Source organism: Ictidomys tridecemlineatus, chromosome 15, assembly GCF_052094955.1.
Source record: "Ictidomys tridecemlineatus isolate mIctTri1 chromosome 15, mIctTri1.hap1, whole genome shotgun sequence".
NCBI lineage: Eukaryota > Metazoa > Chordata > Mammalia > Rodentia > Sciuridae > Ictidomys > Ictidomys tridecemlineatus.
The window spans coordinates 18,335,764-18,359,704 of record NC_135491.1 but is presented as its reverse complement, the minus strand read 5'-3'; the positions used below and the strand labels follow the sequence as shown (position 1 = coordinate 18,359,704).

Sequence of the window (23,941 nt, the reverse complement as noted above, 5' to 3'; positions counted from 1 at the left end):
TCATTTAGTATAATGTCTTCAAGATTCATCCATTTGGCATGTGGCAGAATTTTCTTCCTTTTTAAGGCCAAATGATATTTTATTATACACACGCACACACACACACACACACACACACACACACACACACACATCTGACGTTTTGTTTATCCACTCGTCCTTAGCTGAACATTATTACTTGTGTCTTTTGGTTATTATAAAACTTCTATGAACAGGATTGTAGAAATCTGATCCACTTATTTTTTGTGATGTTGGGGATTTAATTCAGGCCCTCATACATGGTAGGCCAGGTGTACTAAGCTGCACCCCCATTTCCATACATCGACTCTTGCCTCCCCTTCCCAGTCCTCCACACTACAGCCAGAGTAATCTCTTTAAAGTCATAAAGGTGGTCAAATCGTCCCTTGCTTAAAACTCATTAGGTATGCAATGTTCTCAGGTAAGGCCTAACTTCTCCTGATCCTGTTCCTTGTTTGTTGAATACAAAGCAGTTTGAAAACACCTGCTGTTTCTTCTGCTGTAATGCCCTGTTCTTCTTCCCCAGTTTTTAATTTTTGTTTTTTCCTTTTCCTCTTTAGGATTTCAGCTCCTACTCTTTTCCTGGGGGAATACCCTGATCACCCTCCTCCACTAGGTCAGGGTACTCTTTCCCTCTCCTCTTCCACTTTCCCCTCCTACCACTTGTCACAATTGGCACTATAGTATCACCGGGATCTGTGACAGCTGCATTCTGTTTCTACCAATAGAGAATGAACCTATGAGGCTGAGAGTATTATCCGATTCCAGCAGTGACTAGTGACTGTCAGCGCCTGGCATCTACAGCTCAATACTTAAGTCATCAATTTCAATAATAAATCCATAAGGACGCAACCGTCCTCTCCCGTACCGGGGCCAAGCCATTGTGGAGAATCAGAGCAATCCTACGGCTCTGGTTGCCAGTCCTCAACCCTTTCCCAAGCCGTCCCATCGGGACGTCCTCGATCTGCAGAAAAGACGCTCAGGGACACCCCCGCCCCGCTTGCGCTAGGGGAGGGTCGGCTCCAGCCGCGGGATCCGCAGACACTCCGGCGTCCGCCTGGGGCGGGGGCGGGACTGGCTCTAACGTCACTTCCGGTGTACACAGCCGGTCCGGGCGGTGTGCTGGGGGTCGGAGCCCGTCGCAGGTGAGGAGCGGGCGCGAGCGGGCGCGGGCGGGCGCAGGCAGGCGGGGTCGGACGGTGGGCGGTGGGTTGTGGGACGTGGCCGGGACTGGTGACGGGACGAGCTCGCGGGGCGCGGCTCCGCTCGGGACCGCAGGGCTCCGGCCCTTGGGCGCCCACCCCTTGCCCGCCCGCTGTGGAGGACGCCGGGCTCTGCGGGCGCTGGCCGAGCGGACGGAAGCCCGGAGGGGCCTCCTGGCGCGTGCCTGGAACTGGGGGCGCAGCCGAGACCCGGTGGACGCGGGACGGGAGGAGAGGAACGGCGCTGGCCAGGCGAGGGAGGGGGGCATTCCCTCGGGACGCCGGGGCCCGAGAGGTCAGGCTGGCGCTGGTACTCGCTCCCGGAAGCTCGCGGAGCAGTCCGCGAAAGGACAGCGGCCTGTGGGCAGCAGGCGGCCGGGGTCCACTGGGGCTGGTGGGGGACGCGGCCCTCACGCCGCCCCGCGGCTGCCTGACCGGCGGTGCGCACCTTCCCAGTCGTGCCGGGCCGCTGAGGAACGTGATTTTCCGGCCCTGTTGAGCCTGTTGGCGCAGTGGGGCCAGGGGAGGGTCCGCGGGGACCCGGGAGGGCCGGGGTTGAAGATGAAGGACCCACGCCCGTGGGGAGCGCAGGGTCAGGGGTGTGTCTTCCTGCTTCGCGCGGTGCGAGGAAAGAAGCGTGGCTGGTTGGCATGATAAGAATTTTGTTTATACTTGTTACAAAATTTGTCAGAGAATCACTGGGCTTGGAGAGCCCAAATTTGAAAGTAGCTTGTTTCTGCTCCTCATTCCCATTATAAGAGGAATTTATTCTTCTCGCCTTTGTAAAACACTCAAGACATTACAAAAAGTGTCAAGGGAGGAAATGACAGACATCCACCAACCTATCATTCAGTGACAACCACAGCTATCATTTTAGTGATATCAGTAAATACAGATATATGATGTCATTTTTTTATGAGCTTCGTAGTACACCATTATATGCCATAATTTAACCAAACCCTACCGATGAACATTTATTTATTTTTGGCACAGGGAATTGAACCCTGGGAAGCTCTACCACTGTGTTTCATCCCAGCCCCAACCCCCACCCCATCCCCTTTTTTTGAGACAGGGGTTTCTCCTTGTTGCTTAGGGCTTGCTAAGTGGCTAAAGTGGCCTGGAACTTGCTGGGATTACAGGCATGCACCGCAGGGCCTGGCCTGATGAATATTTAGATTATTTCCATTTTGCCATAAAATGATTTTGCCAAAAGGATTTGTCTGATTATTGTCTTGGGATAAATTCACAACTGGGGTGTAAAGGTAACATTCATTAAAAAATAAATACTATGCATTTTTTCTTCTTTCATATATTTGGAAAATTCTTCCCTATTCCAGTGTTTCAAAAAAATTCCATCCACCTTTGCTTCTCATCGTTTTATTTACTTTTAGTTATTTAATCTTCTTAGAACTTATTTTTGGTTTAAGATATAAAATAGTTTCTGAATAGCTAGTCAATTGTTGCAGTTTTATTGAATAAGCTGTAACTGTTTTTTCTTCTTATATTTTAGGTTTAAAGTTCTAAGTATGTATTTATAAAGGTCTACTTACAGATTTTTGTGTATGATCAGATATTTTCATGTGCCTTAAAAAATGCCACGATTTTTTATTTTCAGTGTTTTTTTTTTTAAATAATTTTCCTTTACAATACAATGAGTATTTCATGTTTGAGATTTTTTTAAATGAATATTTTTAAAAAAATATATTTATTCTTAAGTTTTAGGTGGATACAATATCTTTATTTTACTTTTATGTGGTGCTGAGGATCAGACCCAGTGCCTCATGCATGCTAGGTGAGCACTGTACCACTGAGCCACAATCCCAACCTCTAAAATGTACATTTTAAGTCTGTTTAAAGTCCTTTGTCCATTTCTCAATTGAATTATTTGTTGTTTTGTTCTTGAGTTGTAAATAATCATTACTTATTCTGGATAGTAGCCTCTCATTAGATAAATAATTTTTTAAAAATGCACATTTTAAAGGTGAAAGTTTATTTTATTGCTGTTTCATTTACTTTCTTACTGACAAGATAACAAACTCCATATGAAGAGTTCAGGTTTGTTGTGGCAACTTTTCAGTCTGGCATTTGAGATTCTAATCTTCCTCTATTTTTGCACATGAATACGTAGGTTAGATTGGAGACCAAGATAGAAAAGTTCTCAGATTCCCTTGGCAAGCCTAGATTTTCAATCTAAAATTATCTCTGGATTTTTGGAAGACAGCATACTTTAAGCATCCTTAAAACAATAAATAAGTTGCATATGATTCTGCAAAATTTTTACTAAATGTTTATTTTTTTGAAAATCTTCAGCCTAATATACCAGGCACTGTATGCCCAGTGAATCTTCTAAACCTCTAGGAAAATAGTTGAATCAGAGCTACCAGGGTGAGGTATCACATGAATTGAGTGTCCACTCTCTCTCTTTCCCTCCTGTGAATTTGTCTTTGGTGGAAGATGATGATCTTTCTGCATGGACAAAGAATGTTAGTTTGATTAAGAAATTGCTTTGTTTTGGAGTTACAGAAAAGCAGGCTGCCATTTTTCTCTTAGAACCTGAAGTGTTAGGAGTTGAGCTTCAAATGCGTCTTTGTTTCTGTTGAAACTATCTTCTTGAGGGTCCCTTAATTGATAGATGCAATGGCCGTTGCTTACTCATTTCCTTTGACTGTTAATATTGGCGTGATGAGCCATTCTTTTTTTCATGAACCAGCCTGGCTCTTAGTCGGCCTTTTCCAAAAAGGTTGTGGTCATTTTCTTAAATTTGTGTGACTGTGCCTTATCACTTGTTTTTGCTGCTCTATTTCCTACATCTGCCTGGGGACTGTTTTTGAGGCTTAGCTTCATACTACTTCCCCCACCTCCCCATATATGCTCCTTTCCCACATATCCTGTATGTGACTTCTACATAGAGAACCATCTTGCTCCCCACCTCTGTGTCCACCTGCTGACCCCCATCTCAGACTTTTCTGCAGGTTAATCTTTCATTTTCCTGTCTTCTCAACATGTTTCTAAAGCCATACTTTCTCCAGGTGTTGGAGCCCTTCATCACTTCTCAAGGTGGTTCTTACTAGCTGATATATCATGTCTTATCTTCTTTTTTGATACAGGTTGCATTTGCCATTTGTGTTCTGTTTATCTTAATTTAGACTTTGTACCTTTTTTTCTAAGGGACTTCAGATATAATCTGGTCCCACTCTGGATAGAAAGAGGAGAACCAGTGAATTTAGTTAGCTCCCATTAATGAAGTACTTACAGTATGGGCCAGTCACTTCACTGTAGGATCAGAATCCAGAGCTGAAAGGTACAGCCTGGGCAAGAAAGTCAAATAAGCCGTTGCTAGAAAATATCCCAAGTGCATAGAAGGGGAGACACTGAAAAAGTTCTGCCAGGTTTCAGGGATCTTGCCTATCTTGTTCACTGCGTTTATCTCTAGGGCCTAGAACACATTGTTCTGGAAATGATTAGGTATTTGCTAAATGAATGAATGATCATCTGAAAATAAAATCAAAACAATACAAATCAACTATCTACAGAAAGATACAAGGCCAAAAGACATTTTGCAAATGTACTTTAGAGAATTTCAGAGAAAACTTTAAATTCAACCAAACTGACCCAGCTATAACCCCAGGAAGGCATGATTGGAATGTGTTTGTAGTCAGAAAGCTCAAACTTAATTTTGTAGCCTCAGAAGAAAGATGTGTGTTTCTAGGAGAGGGTTCAGATGATGTTTGTGGAAATTGGGGTGGATAGTGTGTCTGTAACACTACCTGGGAGCCCTGACCAGAGAAGCTTAATGCAGTCTTCTATAGAACCTCTCCAGTACCGAATGGATGAGTGTGTCCATGTTGATGCCTCTAACTGGGAGTGTCTTTTCTCTTGCTTAGTTTATGTCCTCCTGATACCCTCTGATTAGAACTGTGTTTCGAGAATGTTGAGAGCTCTGTATCCATATGCTTGTGTCAGATCCTGATCTTGGCATGCTGTCTAATCTCTTGGGTTTCCTATGGGTAGAATAAAGATAATAGTAGAACCTTTCCCTTAGTGCCATGAGGGCTTTGAATACACTGCCTGGGAGCTACCTCGTAAGTGTTCAACAAGGGTTAGCTCTTTGGGTATTTATAAACTTAGTAACTGGCTTTCTGGCTAATATGTCACTCATCTTTGAGCTAACAAAGGCTAAATCAGACCCCTTGAAGCTGCTTGTTTTTGGGTGCACAGATAAAACTGATAACCATACAGTGAAAAGTGATGACAGGCTTTTCCCAGACTGCTCACACAGAGAATCCAGCCTGCAATTTTCAGGGAAGATTTCCTGGAGAAGGCTGTTCTTGAATAGAATACTGTGGGAAAAAGCTAATCCTTCCTGGGTGTGGTCATACACCTGTAATCCTGGTTATTCAGGAGGTTGAAGATCACAAGTTTGAGGCCAACCTCCAGGACCTAGTGAGACTCTGTCTCAAAATAAAAAAAGGGGGACTGGGGATATAGCTCAGTAGAGTGCTTGCTTCACATGCACAAAGCCCTGGGTTTAATCTCCAGCAAAACACACACACACACACACACACACACACACACACACACACACATACACAAAGGGGGGGGTGAGAGATGAGTATGTAACTCCTTGGTTCAATTATCAGTACTGCCCCCCCCCACGCACACACACACACAAAAAAGTGAGTCTAGCACCATTGAAGGGGAGGACATTTAGGTAGGACCATGACATGGATAAAGAGGTAGCAGTGAGCAGGCATAATGGATGTGAAGAATAAAATATATCTAACTTACTGAGCACTAGGAATACTTCAGGTGCTAAGCTAAGCCTTAGGCTCTGTGATAACCAGATCAGGTGTTAAGTGCTTTGTGTGCATTACCTCATTTAGTCTTTACAACAACCCTGTGAGGCAGGTACTTATTGTTGTAAAAATGCCATGTTGAATGTCACCTGAGAGGTCTCTGTTGCTTCAGCCTGCATGCTGCTGCAGGGATAACTAACTCTTGATGTCTTTTGAACATTGAACAGCTTTGTGATCTGGTTCTGATGAAGTCCAAAGCTCACAAAGATCCTGTGACTTCATGAAACCATCTTTGGTTAATATGTATAAATAATGCATTTCTTAGAATTTAATTAAAGCAGCATACGTGCAGATATGGAATGAACTCAGAGAAATATCATTAATGAGAAGAGCAAGGGGCAGAAAGATGTGCACATGTGCCCATGGTGTAAATAAATAAAGAAGAAATATATAGAAAACACATGAAACTGATTTCTAAGAGCAGAAAAAATTTCTGGAATGATAGAAAAGAAGTGATTGCCTTTGGGGTGAGGTCTCAGAAAACTAGCCTGTTAGCCTGTTGGAATTACCTTCCTTTTTTTTACATACCATTTTGTATGGTGTGTGTGTGTATATATATATTTACATTTATTTTATTTTTTTAAGTTGTAGATACTACCCTTATTTATTTTTTTGAGGTACTGAGGATCGAACCCAGGGCCTTGCACGTGCTAGGCGAGCGCTCTACCACTGAGCCATAATCCCAATCCTATATATTGTTTTGATTTCAAAATTTAAGTGAGTATGAGGCACACTCCTATAATCCCAGCTATTTGGGAGGTTAAAGAAGAAAGATACTGGGGCTGGGGATGTGGCTCAAGCGGTAGCGTGCTCGCCTGGCATGCGTGCGGCCCGGGTTCAATCCTCAGCACCACATACAAACAAAGATGTTGTGTCCGCCGAGAACTGAAAAATAAATATTAAAAAAAAAAAAAAAGAAGAAAGATACTAAGTGTAAGGCCAGCCTTGACAAGTTAGTGAGACCCTGTCTCAAAAAAAAAAAAAAAAAAGGCTGAGGTAAACATTCTGGGTTTAATCCTCAGTACCAAAGACCAAAACAAAGAATGAACAACAACAACAAAAAATTAATAAATTAAAACATACATGTATGTGATGTATACTCACATAGGGAGGGGGCAAAAAAGCAAATACAGCCAAATGCTTTTGAGTTCAAGTTTTGCTTCTACCACTTAACTAGTCACTAACTTCTGAGTCACAAAACTTCTTGTGTCCATTTACTCCATTTCAAAATGAGGGAGGTAACATTACCTATCTCCTGAGGTTAGAGTGAAGTTTTAATGAGTTTATATTTGTAAAGACCTTAGACTGATTGTGGCGGGAATGTTTTTGTTACTATGGCTGTGGACTGTACTACAATAAATGTGATGATGTGTTTAGTCTCCTTCTATCATTCTTATAGTTCATTTGGAGAGAAAGACATATAGTTACTGACAGGCAGTGATAGCAGAGGGTACAGGGGATCAGGAAAAGTTCTGTGATGACTTAGGTGGCCTAAGCATGATGGTCATCAGAACTATGAATCTTAAATATGGGTAACTTCAGGAAAAAGTCAAACAAAGGGGAAAGGATACAAAGTGGCTTGTTCTAAGGCCCAGATAGCTTGAGGCAGAAGGATCAGAAACAAAAAAAGCTGAAGAGAAACTAGGATATGTTGTGGGATGGCAGGTCAGTCATCATTATATGTCAGTTTTTCCTGAGTGTATGTAAGATGATGTGATTTATTGATGGCATCTTAGACCATTAGTGTGGAGGTTCTACTTTGATCTTTTTGGGGTATGGGGAGGAGCTGGTCCTGGGGATTGAATCCTTTACTCTGATTTTTGAAATGACTGTGAGATGTTCTTGTATAATTTATTTAATAAACCCCTTAATGCAAGACATGTGAGTTACTTCCTGGTTGATGCTTATAGACAGACTGACAGTGGGTGTTCTTGACTCTCTCTCTACTGTGAATCTACGCCCCCGCTTCAGGATCAAACCCAGTACCTTATGCATGTCAGGCAAGCACTCTACCATGGAGCTACATCTCCAGCCCTTACTATGAGTGTATTTCTAATTTAAGATTCATTCCTAGATATAATATTGCTCTCTTTAACAAAAAAAAAAAAAAAAACAACCTTTTTGACTGTGTCTGGGCCACTGGCAGTAAATGCATTTTCAAATTGGCAGTTGTAAAGATTCATTTTCAAATTAAAGGTGATTTAGTGAGAGGGCAATTATAGCCAGAGAATGAGAATATCTGAGTCTTCCCCCACTCCACTCCCTGGTCCCAGAGGTGGATATAAACACATGAGAATAGAGTCAGAAGAAAGTTGGCTTGGCTTCCAGACCTAGGTGCCCCAGGTTCTGGTGACTTAGGCAGAGAGAGGCCAAAGTGGGCCTTTTTGTCAACTTACAAGGACTTGTGCTGTCCCTGGGTCTCAAAATAGGAAAGGATGCACTATATCCTTATAAGTAACTTTGTCATGTACTTTGTATTTCAAGGTGACTGATCTCCCTTTTCAGCTGTGTCTCCCTCTTTAGCTGTCTGTCAATTATCTCCTTCTTCAGCTATGGCATATGTTCTATTTCTCTCTGAAGGAGGAGGGACCGGTAGGCAGGGAAATGGGAGGAGCCATGACCTTTTTCTCTGGAGCACACTGGGCATTCTCACTTTTTCAGTTTGTTACCTGGACTTTGTGAGTTGGGAGCTGCAGGAAAGTAAGTTCTATTTCTGGAAGCTGTAACTGTGGTATGGCAGGATGGGGGTGTTTTGTAGTAGTTCAGAGTGAAAAATTATAGTGGAAGACAAAGTGTTACCCTCTGACTAATCCATAGGCTCTTTGTAAAGAGGGTGGTAGCTTCCACTTACGGAAACTCAAGGTGTGCCAAGTGCTGTGCTTTATGAATTTAATCCTCACCATAGGACTGAAGAAACTGAAGCACAAGAATCCAAGTGACTTAACCGGGTGGCACATGCCTGTAATCTCAGCTACTCTGGAGACTGAGGCAGGAATATTACAAGTTGGAGGCTAACATGAACAACTTAGTGAGACCCCTGTCTTAAAATAAAATGAAAAGGGCTGGGGATGAAATTTGGTGGTAGAGAACTTGTCTCCCCTTGTGAGGCCCTGGGTCTGTACCTATTATGGGGGGGGCGGATATTGTTTTTTTTCCAAGTGACTTCCTTAAGGTCATAAAGTTAACAAGCGCCACTCATTAAGCTGATAATTACTGAGAGTAGGAATTCCCATCGAGGTCAGTCTGATTCCTAATCCATACTGGTAAACTACTGCACTTCATCAGTGCCATATTTCTATGAAGTTTCTTCTTTGTATTGGAGCATTTTACTGAAAAGAGAGGGGCCTGAACAGTTCCCTATTTTTTTCTCATTAGATTATAAGCTGTACCACTGCATCCCTGATGCCTGGAGTAGTACTGTGCACATAGTAGGACCTCAGTAAATGCTTGAGGTGTGTGAAGGCTCATGGTGTGGATAACTGGCAGAGCTGGAAGATTAGACTGGAGGTTAACCACTGGGGGCCTGCTTTCTGAAGCTGCCTTCCTTGTCTGGTAGGTGAATATGAGGAGGCCTCTAGCATTTCCACTTTTCTAAAGGTTTGGCCTGCTGAAATGTTTGTGGAGTAAAACAAGCTCCCTAGTTGTGATTCTGGCTTGCTGGTCTTTTTGATAAATGAGAGGGCTTTCTGTATGTGTACAATTGGAGTCAGTGTTTCCAGTTCGGGGAAGGAAGCCACTATCATTCTCCATTGATAAAACTGTTCTTGATTACCTTACATTTTCAGAAATGGTCTTGAATCTGGAATTTGTAAAAATTTATATAATTCCTCTCCATAATAAAAAAAATAATTTCCAACATAGTTTGATTTGCTTCTCTGTAAATTTCTGGAGAAGTATTTGTTTTCCCCTTTGAGGTTAATTTTGAATAGGTCACACAATGCTATTTTGAATAGGTCACACAATGTTAAGAATGAGTAGTGGTATTGAATTTTGTTTTCTTAAGTAACTTTTATTTTATTTTATTATTTTAAAAATTTATTTATTTTACAGTAGAATACATTTTGGTATTTAATACACAAATGGAGCACAACTTCTCATTGATTGCTCTGGCTGTACATGGTTCAGACTCATTCCACTAGTGTAATCATACATGTATATAGGGTAATAATATCTGTCTCTTTCTACTATCTCTTAAGTAACTTTCTAATGGATGCAATTAGTTTTTACTAGACCAACTTTCTTTTTTGGGGGGGTACTGGGAATTGAATCTGGGGGCACTCTACCACTGAGCCACATCCCTATCCCTGTTTTTTATTTTATTAGAGACAGGGTTCTCACTGAGTTGCTTAGTATCTCACTAAATCGCGATCCTCCTGCCTCAGCCTCCCTAGTCCCTAGTATTACAGGCATGCACAGCCGCACCTGCTTAGACCAAGTTTCTTTTACAAGTTTGAAAAGTTCTTGTAGATGTGATATTGTGAAATTCCTATTTGGTTTTCTTCCCTGTTTCCTGGCATTACAACTCCTAAAATAATAATACTTGAAACCTCCAAAGTAATAAATATTTGGGGCTTCAGGATGGAGGCTAATGGACTGAAAATCAAGGCAGCATCATAAAGTTGGAACTTAAGCCCACTCGGCAATCTCTGGCAAGGGGAGAAGAACTGAAAGTTGAATTGATCACCAGTTGCCAGTGATTTAATCAGTCATGCCTACGTAATGAAACCTTCTTGAAAACCTGACAGAACAGGGTTCAGAGAGCTTCTGGATAGTTAAACTGGTGAAGGCTCATCATGGAGGATGGGTGCCCAGAGAATGCTCTGCATATTTTCATATGTATACTTTTTACAAGAACAAGATATTTTGGTAAGTATTATCCAGTTGGTTTCATGAATTCTGTGAGCCACTCCGGAAAACTCAAGGAAAGGGTTGAAGGAATCCTGATTTAAATTGTGTTGATGAAAAAATAAAACAACCAGAAGTTTCAATTGGCATCAAAAGCCTGGGACAGTGAAGTGACTGAGCCTTTAACCTATGGGATCTGATGTTATCCCCAGACAGATGTGTCAGAGTTGAGTTAGAGAAAACCCTGCTGTTGTCCTCAAGAGAATCTATAGAATTGCTTGCTTACTTGATGTGTTGGGACAACAACCCCTCCACCCCCTACCCCCCAATTTTAATGTCAGAAGCCTGTTGTGAGAGAGGAGTAACTGAGGTAGGTAGTTAGCCTTGAATTCTCAGATTAGATAAGTGGGCTTTTTTGTTGTTGTTGTTGTTACCACACTGTAACAAAAATAAACTACAGGTTTTTAATGTATGGAGATTGTTGTTGCATTTTTAAAAACTGGATCTGAAAAAATTAACATCAGTACTTTGTAATTAAAGAAAAGTAACTTATTCTTACCCCAGTTTACACTTGATTTTCCATTAGCACAATTTGTTTGGGTGAATTTGATAGAAAAAATGTTAATGGTTTAAAATCATTTTAGTTTAAGGATAAAAACTTCATTTTAGGGGCTGAGGCTGTAGCTCAGTGGTTACGGTGCTTGCCTCATATGTGTGAGGTACTGGGTTCAATCCTCAGCACCACATAAAATAAATAAAGATACTATGTGTTGATCTACAACTAAATAAACATTAAAAAAAAAAAGACATTGCCTTAAAAAAAAAACAAAATTCATTTTACCACAGCAAACATTTTCAGAAGTTCAAGAGCCAGCTTTGTTTATTCTTTGGTGATATGTAATGGTTTGTGTATGTGTGTGTGTGTGTGTGTGTTTGTGTATGTATAGACAAAACTTTTTTCTTTTCAAGGATTCACTCTTTTTTTCTCCTTTTGAAGATTTTTGTTTAACAAAAATTCTTTTGGTTTATTCTTTTGTTTCTTTAATAAAAATACTCTAAACGTTCTAATATTACTAGTTTTATTTTTTTTATGGCAACAGTAAATTTTTGAAAGTTAATTTTTTTTTCTTTTTAGTACTGGGAATTGGATTCAGGAACACTATACCACTGAGGTACTTCCCCAGCCCTTTTAATTTAATTTAATTTATATGTTTATTTAATTTGGTACTGAGGATGGAACCTAGGGGTACTTTACCACTGAGCTATATCCCCAGCCTTTTTAAAATTTTCAAACAGGGTCTTACTAAGTTGCCCCAGCTGGCCTCAAACTTGAGAGCCTCCTTTCTTAGCCTCCTGAGGAGCTGGGATTCAGGTTGTGTGTCACTGTGCTGGCTCTGAAAATTAGTTTTTAAACTTCATAAAAAAATTAAGCATCAGTCTTAATAGTACAGAATACAGTAAGTCATTTTATTATCAGAAAATTAGATTGATAGCTCTAGGTCTGTTCTCAACAGGACGGACTTTTTTTTTTCATTGAGTGTTAATTCTGTGTCAAGTTGAATGTGTGGTAATTACCACCCATTTTGTTTACTTTTCTACTTATGTAATGGCTTTAAAAAATAAACAAGAGCTGGGGTTGTAGCTTAGCGGTATAGCGCTTGCCTTGCAAGCATGAAGTACTAGGTTCAATCCTTAGCACCACATAAAAAAATAAAGATATTGTGTCCATCTACAACTAAAAAAAATTGTAAAAAATAAACAAAACCCTCAATTTAAACAAAATTAAACCTATTCCTCATCTATATGACTATTTAACTATTTGGCCTTTTTTTTTTAAACCTGTGTTATTTTGAAAATGAATTTCAACTCTGTTGACTTTGTGGTTAGAAGTTTTTCTTCTTAAATGAAATAATCAGCTGTTTGTAAATTACCAAATATGAAAGCTCCTTAGAAACACTAATGATAACTTGCTTTGGTTTTGTAGAGGAATGCCATATTTTGTGGTAATAAATTGTTATAAGAGCAAATGTCACCACAGAGGCAGTCAAGTGTCACTGTGTGTATGTATTTTGTTCCATGGTTAGACTTATTGCTCCTTGTGAGCAGTCTGTCATATTTATTGCTATATTCTGGTGCCTAGGACATAGAGGCTGAACTCAACAGCACTGTCTCATGTCAGCAGTGTAGAAGCGTTTTTGTTTTCTGGTGTTAGGGAATGAACCCAGGGCCTCATGTAAGATAGGCAAGTGCTCTATCACTGAGCTGCATCCCAGCCAGAATCTTCATTTTAACTCTGATAGGTTCTGGCCTTGATTAGGATTTTTATTTAGTAGACTTTTTTCTATCTCCTTGAGGTTTTATAACTCAATATAGGATACATGGACTTCACATTTTGTTATGTAATCAATTTGTAGCTCTTTGGGTTTTTTTTTTAATTTATTTTTTTAGTTGTAGGTGGACAATACCTTTATTTTATTTATTTTTATGTGGTGCTGAGGATCAAACCCAGGCCTTTGCATATGCTAGTCGAGCACTCTACTGCTGAGCCACAACTCCAGCTCTGTAACTCTTTGTTTTGACAACAGTTTTTTTTGTTTGTTTGTTTTGTTTTGTTTTGTTTTTTTGTAGTGCTGGGAATTGAACCCAGGGCCCACCAACTAAGCTATATTTCCAGCCCAACAATGCTTTTCTTTATTTATATGTGGTGCTGAGGCTCCAACCCAGTGCCTCACACATGCTAGGCAAGTGTTCTACCACTGAGCCACAGCCCCTTGACAGCAGTTTTAATAGCCACTTCTTGACTAGGGGGGGAAAAAGATTAATCTTGGCCTCCCTAAAATGTTTTCATTTGACATATTTTACATTGATAGGACAAATATTTGGGGAGTTTTTGCATGAGTATTAAATTTAAAATGTTTTAGTATTAATTCCTAGGAAGCCATTCTGTAGGTTAGTGTCCAGTTTTTCTTTTGGAGCTGTCTCCCTGTCACAGAAATAGTCTGTGGCTTGGTGGACCCAGAAGTGTCACTTCCTTTCCTCTGGCCTTGGCTCTCTCCATTCCTGCCTTTCCATTTTGATGTTTTAATGATACCCTCCCTGCTCATTGATTTGTGTTCAGGAAGCTAGGCGGTGATTACTTTTGTTTCTGCTTTGTGAACTTCCTCCCCCATTTCCTATTTTTACTGTAGTTGCACAGGAAATGAGGCGGCTCCTGGCTGGCTGCTGCTGAGCACTGATTTTAGGTGGTGGAGGACAAGGGCTTAGGGTCTGAACCATGTACAACATTTTGTACCTTTGTCTTTTTATTACCTTCTTCCTCTAGGAGTTATAGGAACATTTAGTGATTGGGTTGAGATGATGTCATGGCCTTCTCAGTCCTGGATGGGGGGCAATTGCTGCTTAGCTGAAGGACAGAAGTTTTGTGAAGTACATGAGTGCTTTTGTTCAGTGGTAATAGTATGGTGGGATGTTGTGTCCCTGTGGCCCAGTTCCTGTCATGGGTAAACAGTGAACACTTTGGCAGGAGCAGAGGGTAGCTTGAAGGGACAAGATCTGCTGCAGGTAAGGCTGGGAAGGTGGATACTGGGTACTTTTTGGCTTGAAGTTGACTGAGGCACCCCTTCTGCTCTGAGGTCTATATAAGGGCCTTAGCCTGGGGGAAGGGGGGCCTTCCACTGAATTCATAGCATTTATTTTCTAAACTATTTAGTTAGCATTTTACCCATTTCTTTTCCAAGAATACCCTGTAACTATCTTACGAACTCTTTTTAGCTTAGTTTATGGGAGAAGTTTGTAATATCTTCCCAGAAAGAAGAAACTTTTTATACACTAAGTAACTTGAAAAGGAGGGTGCTCAGAACATTTATCAAGATTTCTCAATAGTAGCACTTTTGACATTTTGGGGTGGATAATTCTGTGGGGGTTGCTTTTTAGGATGTTTAGCAGCATTTATGGCCTCTACCCACTAGATGCCACTAGCATTTCCCCAGTTGTGACAACTAATGTCTCCAGACATTGCCAATTTTTCGGGGGACAGGAAAGCAGAATCATCCTTTTCTCCACTTTTTTTTAAAAAATTTTTTTTTGTAGTTGTAGATGGACAGAATTCTTTTATTTGTTTTTATGTGGTGCTCAGTATCGAACCCAGTGCTTCACACATACTAGGCAAGTGCTCTGCCATTGAGCTCCAGCTCTAGCCCCTTTTCCCTACTTTTTGAGAGCCACTGCGTTACAGTATTAAATGCTGAATTATTAATTTTGTAAAATGGAATAAAGTAGAATGTTTGGTTCCTTGAAATTGGAGCCATTTGTTAGTTTCTATTTCAGTATGTGACATTCTCATAATCTTTAGTTTGCTATTTAGATTTTGCTATTCTCTACTAGCCAGTGTTCAGGTGTACCTCCTGTTTGCTTTCATGGAAAAATCTACGGCTTGAGTGGTTGTCAGCCTGGCTCTCTCTATAGGAGACATTTCTCTATGCTTCTGTGCTTTAGGTGTGGATTGTAGCTCAAGGATAGAGCATTTGGCTGACAGACATGCCTAAGACCTTGGAATCCATCTCTAGCACCCACCAAAAACAAACAAAAAAAAGTTCTCTTCAGCTTCTGTGCCTTCATATTCCTTGCTCTGGAAAACTAGCTCCTTAGAAACTGAACAATATAGATGTAAAGAAGAATCCAGAGGCATTTAGGATGGAATAGTAATAGTAGCAAACATTTATGAAGCAGTTGCTGCAGAGCAGGCACTGGTGAGCGAGATTGGCAGCACTGAAAGTACTGGGTAGAAGGGGGAGGGAACAAGACAGGGACCTTCTGGGATAACACCTAAAGTTTAGGCTTAGAGTTGTAGTGCCCTTAACCATACAAGGAAGTAAGTACAACAGAAGGAGCAGGAAATGGAAGGGTGGCAAGGCAGAATTTTGAAGGGCTGAGATGTCTCATGGATCTAGTCTCAGGAAGGGGTCCCACTGACTGGAGTGTTGAATTTGGGAATCATTAGTAATAGATATAGAATTATCTATTATATAGACCTCTCCTTAAAGAGAGGTCACTTTTCATTGTTCCAATTTAACTTCCTGTCAATTCCAAGAAGCGTATAGCTTTATATCATCTTCTAATTATAATAAACTGAACATCATGGTCTAAAAACATGTATTTGTCAGAGGTAGAATAGTGTAATGATGGAGAACTCAGCCTCCGGTGGCAGACTACCAGGATCCAAACCTAGCTCTATTGGTGACTACTTCGTTAGCCCAGTGATATTCTTTGAGGAATTCCTTTAACCTCTTTAGATATTTCCCTCACTTCACAAGATTGTTGTAAGAATTAAATTAGAACACATGTAAGTGCATTGCTCAGTACCTGGCACTTAATATACATTTAGTTAACGTCAGCTGTTTTTATTTTAGGGTTTTAGTTATCTCTAAAACTCCAAGTGTAATACTTGATACATTGTAGACACTTAAGGAAGGTCCATTTTGTTTATTTAGGAGTACCTGAATGTGGCATGATCAGTAACTTTTTTCCCTTATTATTCTTTTAGCAGAACTTAGTTTTTAGCACTTAAACTGGTGCCTTTGTGGGTGGTAAGGCTGACTGAATGTGGTGCAGAAATAACTATTAAGTAAATACTGTGGATGAACTAATCATTCAGCTAGTATTTGTTGAATGTTTACACTGTGCTTAGCACTCTTGAATATCTTGAATGAGCTCAGTGAGCTGGGGCTTGGAGATGGCAGGGAAACACTGAGGAAACTGTCGGTTGTGACACAGTATGTTACAGAACGGCAAAGTTAATGCCAGCACAGGGCTAAAAACAGGATGCTATGGTAGCACACAGATGGGTCCCTAGCACAGAGTGGCTTCCAAGAGGAAGTGACATGTAAGTTAGACATCCAGGAGGCATGAGAGTAAGCCAAGAGAGCTTTCCAGATGAAGGGAATGGACTATGTAGACTGGTGGAGAGGGGGAAGATGGTATGTGTCAGAAGCAGGTGGTGTTGGGAAAAACAAGGACAGTGTGAGAAAGTTGGGAAGGACAGTGGAGAGCTATTACAGGTTTTTGTTTTGCACTGGGGATTGAACCCCCAGGGTGCTTAACCAATGATCCACCTCCCCATCCTTTTTTTTAAAAAAAAGATCCAGCTTTTAAAATTTTTTTGTTTTGAGACAGTTGCAAAGTTGTTTAGGGCCCTGCTAAGTCACTGGGGCTGGCCTTAAACTCACGATCTTCATGCCTTAGCCTCCCAAGTTACTGGAACTACAGGCATACACAACCATGCCCAGTCATCATTCCCGGTATAATGTAGGAGAGTGGCGTGATCAGATTGAATCTGTAAGAATCACACAGCAACCAGAGGAGCGCAGGCTTTTGGAAGACCACTTAGGAATCACCTTGGTGTTCAGATAAGAGATGAATATGATCTGAGCTTTGATAGTGGCAGTGATGATAGAAAGAGAAGGACTGGAACACTAGTAAGGCAGGAAGGGGAAGAAGTAATGATTAATTGGATGTGAAGGAGAGTGAGGAGTGGAGGCTTACTCCCAGGTTTCTGCCTTGTTCAAGGAGGTGGATGGTGATGCCATTCATAGAGACAAAAGGAACATTGGGGGAGTTGGTTTTGGACATTTGATTTGGGAACCTGTCTGTTGAGCAGTTGAGTATTTGGTGTTTGGAGATTAGGAGAAAAATCTGGGCTAGAGATGGATTTGGGAGTCTTCCCAGGGAGAATGTTCTGATCTTAGAGGATACAGCAGAGCTCTGAGGACCCATTGCACTAAGGAAGAATGGCTCAAATGGAAGTAAGGAGGTGAGCTAGAACTAGCATCTTTTCATTTTTGCTCTGACAAAGATGCTTCACTTTCAAATGAGATAATGGATAAAGGGAGCCAAAAGAATAGAGTTCTAAGGAGGAAGGGAACAAAAGACTGAATCTTTCAGGCATTTTCTCTTGCCTGAATGGATATTTTAAATTCATGAATGATGAGAATAAAATTGTTCAAAGCATTTTTGTGGAGTACATGTCTAAATATGGTTTTAGTCAGTCTCAACTTAAAACATGGAAATGGTTGGGCTTTGAACTTCATGGACAATAACTTCTCTAATCTGTCTAAAGAATTTCCTGTAGTGTCTCCACATTATCAAGAGTAGATATTTTGGGTTTACAGTATTGTGTGTTGGACAGGAGTGGAACATTTTCTGTGGATTTCATTTTCTCTAAAGAGGGAATTGCTTATAGAGTGGTTCATCTTTATATTTTTGTAAGTTTTTATTTTTGGTATTTAGGTCAGTGGTTTTTTTAGTTTATTTGCAACTGTGCCACAACTAAATGAAATTAATGTTAAAACATTTTTATCACTCCAAAAAAGAAACCCTCTACCTATTAGCAGTCACTTCTTATTTCTCCCTCCCAGCCCACAGCTTTGGGTAGCCATTAATTTTCTGTTTCACTGAATTTGCCTAATCTGGATATTTTATATTAATGGATGCATTGGCTCTTCATTTCTCTTCAAGAATGAGTAGAATTCCACTCTATGGTTATATCACATTTTGTTTATTCATTTGTCAGTTGATAAGACAGTTGAGTTGTTTTCAGTTTTAGGGTATTATGAACAATGCTCTGAATATTCATGTACAGGTTTCATGTAGACACGTTTTTCATTTCTCTGGATATATGCATAGAGTATAATCCCTTGGTTGTGTGGTAATTCCGTGTTTAGCCATTTGAGGAACTGCTAGTTTGTTTTCCAAAGTGTCTGCACCATTTTGCATTCCAGTGAGCAGTGCATGAAGATTAAAGTTTATCTGCATCCTTGTCAATACTTATTATTGTCTGCACTTGTTATTATAGCCATCCTAGTGGTTGTGAAATGGTATCTTGTAGTTTATTTTATTTTTGAGTATTGGGGATTTAACCTAGAGGAGCTTTATCCGTGAGCTATGTTCCTAGCCCTTAATTTTTTTTTTTTTTTTAATTTTGAGACAGGGTTACTGAGGCCGGCCTTGGACTTGAGATCCTTCTGCCTCAGCCTCCTGAGTTTCTGGGATTACAGGCATGAACCACCATGCCTTGTGTATCTTGTGGTTTGATTTGCATTTTCTTATAGGTAATGTGTTTTTGTGTGCTTTTTGTTACATCTTCTTTGGAGGGTTCATCTATATTTGATCATCAACTTTGGTGAAATAAATTGAATTGCAAATCTTGGGACTGCAAAGGAATAGAAGTATATTTTTGACTATAGAAATGAAAGGGAAAGTGTGTGTGTGTGTGTGTGTGTGTGTGTGTGTGTGTGTGTATGTGTACATATGTGTATGTGTATAGTGAAAGATTCCATAAACAGATTTGTGAATAATAAAGTACAGGCAGGGAAATAGCCAGCATTTTCCATTTACATCAAGCCACGTCTTGAGAGGAGATTGTTTCATGATACTGTAACCTATGAACCTTGCAAGTAGAAACCATGATTTCTGTTTTTCTTATGTTCCTTTTTTCCTTGTGTGTGTATGGTGCTAGGATAGAACCCAGGACCTCACACGTGCTCTTCCACTAAACTATATCCTTTGCTCCACATCACTTATCTTAAGGCCACAGATAATTGCAACCACTGTCAGGTTTTTGCAGATCTGTCACCTTCTAGGTAGAGAGATGACTTGCATAGGAGCCATTTTCTTAGATTTTCAGGACAGTGCCACTAGAAAACAATCAGTGACTCACTGATATCAGATTTCCAAAGAATCTTCCAGCACACTCATTGACTTTGGGGACCCTGCAGTCAACAGGACAGTGCTGTCCTCAGGAATTTATATGCCAGCAGGTAAGTTACGCACAAGCAAATGAAGTGATGATTGCTAGTTCATTAAGACAAGACAGCATTGTAGGCATGAGGTGAACCTAGTTTAGACAGGTTGACTAGGGATGGTTTCTCTGGCCCAGCACATTGGTGCACACTTGTAATTCCAGTGAGTTGGGAGGCTGAGGCAGGACGATTGGATATTGGAGGCCAGCTTCAGCAACTTAGTGGGGCCCTAAGCAACTTAGTGAGACCCCGTCTCACAATGAAAAATTTAAAGGGCTGGTGATGTGGCTCAGTGGTTAAGTGCCTCTCGATTCAATCCCTAATACCCCCTCCCAAGGGAAAAAAGAAAAATGGCTTCTCTGAGGAGTGATAATTTTTCAAGAACTAAAAGACAATAAGGAAGAGCATCATGAGTAGGAGAGTAAGAGGGTGTAAGAGCTTCCCAGATAGGGGCATCAGCAAGGTGTGGAAGAATTTGGTGTGCTAGAAAAACTAGAATCTGAGCAATGTGGCTGGACAGTTATGAGCAAGGGATCAGAAGGCACAAAATGAAGCTGAAGAGTAAGGCAGGGCTGTGCTGGTCTTGGTGAGAAGTTTGATTTAATTCTTAAGTGCCAGGGAACCCCAGTGAGTGTAAATTACATGCAAAAAGGAGATTAAAAGGCCTTGGGAGATACCTCAGTGGTGGAACACTTGCCTGGCCTGTCCAGGGCCCTGGGTTCAGTTCATGTTAACATACATACTGATAGGCACAGACACATTGCAAGGTTAGGAGAAAGGAACAAAAATGAAACTGGAGGACAAAGCTGGTAAAACTGCTCTGAGAAGACTATTAAAACTATAATTCACCTAGGCTATAAGATCCTTGGTTTTTAAAACTGATTATTTATGTGAGGTTAAAAAGACCTATGGAAAATACTTAATTTGTAGTTTATCTTTCATATTTTCTGTAAATTGCTGGCTAGAGAGGGAGTCTTGATTAGATTTTACCTAAATATTTTAGTGTTTCATGAATGGTACCATGTACTTTGTATTTCATCATCATAATAATATGCCATAACAGCATTACATAATATAATGTAATTATATGTCTAGTTCTCTATTTTTAATAATACTGGAATTAATCAAAGGGTTCAAGTGTCATCAAGTCTAATTCCTTCATCATAAACTTCCTAACCAAATTTTCATCTAATGATTTTAACCATGATTGATAATCACTGTTTCATTAGGGTTGCAAAATGGTGGTTTTATTAGCATTTCATCTGTATTTAATAGCTAGTTTCTTTTTCTTTTTTTTTTTTTTTTTGTGGTGCTGGGAATCAAACCCAGGGCCTTGTGCATGCAAGACAACCACTCTACCAACTGAGCTATATCCCCAGCCCTCTTTCTTTCTTTTATAAAAAACTTTCCCCGGGCTGGGGATGTGGCTCAAGTGGTAGCGCGATCGCCTGGCATGCGTGCGGCCTGGGTTCGATCCTCAGCACCACATACCAACAAAGATGTTGTGTCTGCCGAGAACTAAAAAATAAATATTAAAAATTCTCTCTCTCTCTCTCTCTCTCTCTCTCTCTCTCCTCTCTCACTCTCTCTTAAAAAAAAATCTCATTATTAAAAAAAAAAAAAAAAACTTTCCCCGGGGTAATATTGTACAAAACAGTATAAACAGGAAAGGGAGGATAATTGCTTGATACCCCACCCCCAGTCAATTTCAGAATAATCACTTAGTGCCTTAATTCCTCCAAAAGTGAATTTTTCTTAATATCTTATGATCTTGTGATATTTTTTTGATGGTGGAGTATACATAACATAAAAGTTGTCATTTCAATCATTTTTAAGTATACAGTTCAGTGTCATTAAGTACATTCATAGTGTTGTTACAACCATTACCACCACCTAAATCCAGAACTTTTTCAAGCATCCCAAACTGAAATTCCTTACCACATCAGACAATAACTTATTTATCTCTTTTTCCCCAGCCCCTGGGAACCTCTATTCTACTTTTTTTTTTTTTTTACATTCTACTTTTTGCATTTATGAATTTGACTCTTTTAGGTACCTCATATATTAGAATCATATACATTGGTCCTTATGTATCTGATTTATTTCACTTAGCATAATATCTCCAAGGTTCATGCAAGTTGGAGCATGAGTCAGAATTCCCTTTCCTTCTTTTTTTTTGAGGTACTGGGTACAGGACCTTGTACATGTTAGACTAGTGCCCTACCACTGAACTACATTCTAAGTCCTTATTTATTTATGTTTGGGGGTACTGGGGATTGAACTCAGGGGCACTCGATCACTGAACCACATCCGCAGCACTGTTTTGTATTTTATTTAGAGATAGGGTCTCACTGAGTTACTTAGTGCCTTGTAATCCCAGAGCCACTGTGATTACAGGCATGTGCCACTGTGCCTGTGGAGTATTTTTTTGTTTTGAGACATGTTCTTGCTAAATTGCTGAGGGTCTCTCTAAATTGCTGAAGCTGACCTTGAATTTTGAATCCTGCTCCTCAGCCTCCCAAATCACTAGGATTATAGGTGTGTGTCACCCTACCAGGCTTCCCCCTATTTTTTAATGCTGAATAATATTCCATTGTATGGATATACCACATTTTTTGTCTATTCATCTGTTGATGGACTTTTGAGTGGTTTCCACCTTTTAGCTGTTATGAATAAGCTGCCATGAACATGGCTGTACAAATATCTGTTCAGGTCCCTGCTTGCTGTTCTTTTCTGTACATACTCAGAAGTATAATTGCTAGATCTTACAATAATTCTGTTTAAATTTCTTTTTTTTTTCCATTTTTTTTATTGATTGTTCAAAACATTACAGAGCTCATGATATATCATCTTTTATACATTTGACTCAATTGGGTTTTGAACTCCCCAAATACATAATGCAGACTCACTTCTGTTACATACTCTAAATTTCTTTATATTAATGAATACTTGTTTTTTATTGTTTGGAGTGGAAATTGCTGCTGACTTTGCAAAATTATTGTGATGTTGAAAAGATGTGACTTAACCTACTAAAACATAATTTTCTGCTATGTGTTTGAGAATTTTAGGTAGGATTAAAATTTATGAATACATTACTGAAATCTTAACAAGTCTTGGCTACACTGACTTCTGCAGTCTTTCACAATGTGTATTTATTTCCATGCAGCATGAATAGTGCATTCATAAATCTCGAATGTTTTTCCAGTGAAAATTCCTTTAAGAAAATATAAAAAAATAAATGTCCTTAAATGGATGGAACATATTTAATCCTTCAGGCAGATAAATAAGGGGGAAAGCTTTTGAAAAACAATCGGAAAACATTGGGAAGAATTTTGTTTAAAAAATAAATAAAAGGAATATAGCCAGTTGCTTGTGTGTGCTTTTATTTCAGAAATATTTAATCATATACATTAGAGCAAATGATATGATAAATCTTATGTACCTATCACACAACTTCTGACAGTAGTTTGTGAAGCAATGTTATGTTCACTGCCATGACAATGACTCTACTGTAGATAGGTGTGATCACCTTCTCTGCAAATTATTTCTTTGCAAGATCCCATTTGAGAATGATAGAACTTGAATAGGATTTTAGTTTCATGATACTTCCTTGAATTTAATCTTATCTAAGGATTATCTCAAGAGATATGAGATCTGTTAAGAATAAGTAAAAACCAAGCCGAGCACCGTGGCACTCACTGCGACTCAGGAGTCTGAGGCAGGATTATAAATTTGAGATCAGCCTGTATAATCTGGAAAGACCCTGTCTCAAAATAAAAAAGAGTTCAGTGCAGTGGTGCACACTTGTACTCCTAGCGGCTCGGTAGGCTGAAGCAGTAGGATTGTGAGTTCTCAGCCAGCCTCAGCAATGGCAAGGCGCCAAGCAACTCAATGAGACTCTGTCTCTAAATAAAATACAAAGTAGGGCTGGGGATGTGGCCCAGTGGCCAAGTGCACTGAGTTCAATCCCTGGTACCAAAAAAAAAAAAAAAAAAAAAAGAAAGAAAGAAAGAAAAGAAAAAGGGCTGCAGATGTAGCTCAGTGGTAAAGTGTTCCTGGGTTCAATTCCCAGTACTTAAAAAAAGAATGGTTAAAAAAAAAAAGTTTTCAAACCACGTGTAGTGACACTTACCTATAATCCCAGCTACTTGGAAGGCTGAAGCAGGAAGGATCACAAGTACAAGTTCATGACCAACCTCAGCAATTTAGTGAGTCTACATCTCAA

The 23,941-nt window shown here is 39.9% G+C and overlaps 1 protein-coding gene across 1 annotated transcript in view; it reads left to right on the top strand.

The window, feature by feature from the left end:
- Positions 1-1,068: 1,068 nt before the first annotated feature.
- The window catches only part of Garre1 (granule associated Rac and RHOG effector 1), an 87,517-nt gene continuing 64,644 nt past the window's right edge, over positions 1,069-23,941 (top strand). The window contains exon 1 of the mRNA XM_040280024.2: positions 1,069-1,163. The gene's annotated coding sequence lies outside the window, so the exon portion shown is untranslated. The remainder of the gene's footprint in view (positions 1,164-23,941) is intronic.